Genomic DNA, 593 nt, shown 5'->3' with positions numbered 1-593 from the left:
CTTCGGAGACATCCAATAATAAAACAAAGATTTCTAAAAGGTCGAAAATATTATCCAGAAAGAAAAGAGAGTTGAGAATTGCTGATCTACCTTTGCCTCTTTGGTCATAATCAAACTCTCTTTCTTTGTGGGTCATAAATCAATCTCTTAATCTTTTTTGTTTTTGGGTCATGTATAGCTCCGAGGTTATTACTTTTTTAGTTTTTGTCTACTTGAGGGATAGCTTGTTAACCGAAAAAGAAGATAAAGCCCGTTAGATCCACAACCCTTCTGCTGCATTGTTATTTAGGCCTTGTTTCCCTTCCCACAACCCATTTTGCATGCTTAGATTTAATGCCACTTAGGCACTTAGCATTTGTGAAGCCCATACATATGCTGAGATTGAGAGTCATAATCCATGGTGCATTCTTCGCAGGGCACAACTCACTGAACTCAGCCATAATAATGGTACAAGCTCCAACCAACTCAGCTAGCAAAATTTATATTGATTGCGCGGTGGTGTAAAAATCATTTAATTAATTAATATTATAAGATGTGGGCTCAAATAATACCATATACCTTTATATTATTATAACTTTTTATATATGACATAG

This window comes from Arachis ipaensis, chromosome B05 (assembly GCF_000816755.2).
Source record: "Arachis ipaensis cultivar K30076 chromosome B05, Araip1.1, whole genome shotgun sequence".
NCBI lineage: Eukaryota > Viridiplantae > Streptophyta > Magnoliopsida > Fabales > Fabaceae > Arachis > Arachis ipaensis.
This window is presented reverse-complemented; position numbering follows the sequence as displayed.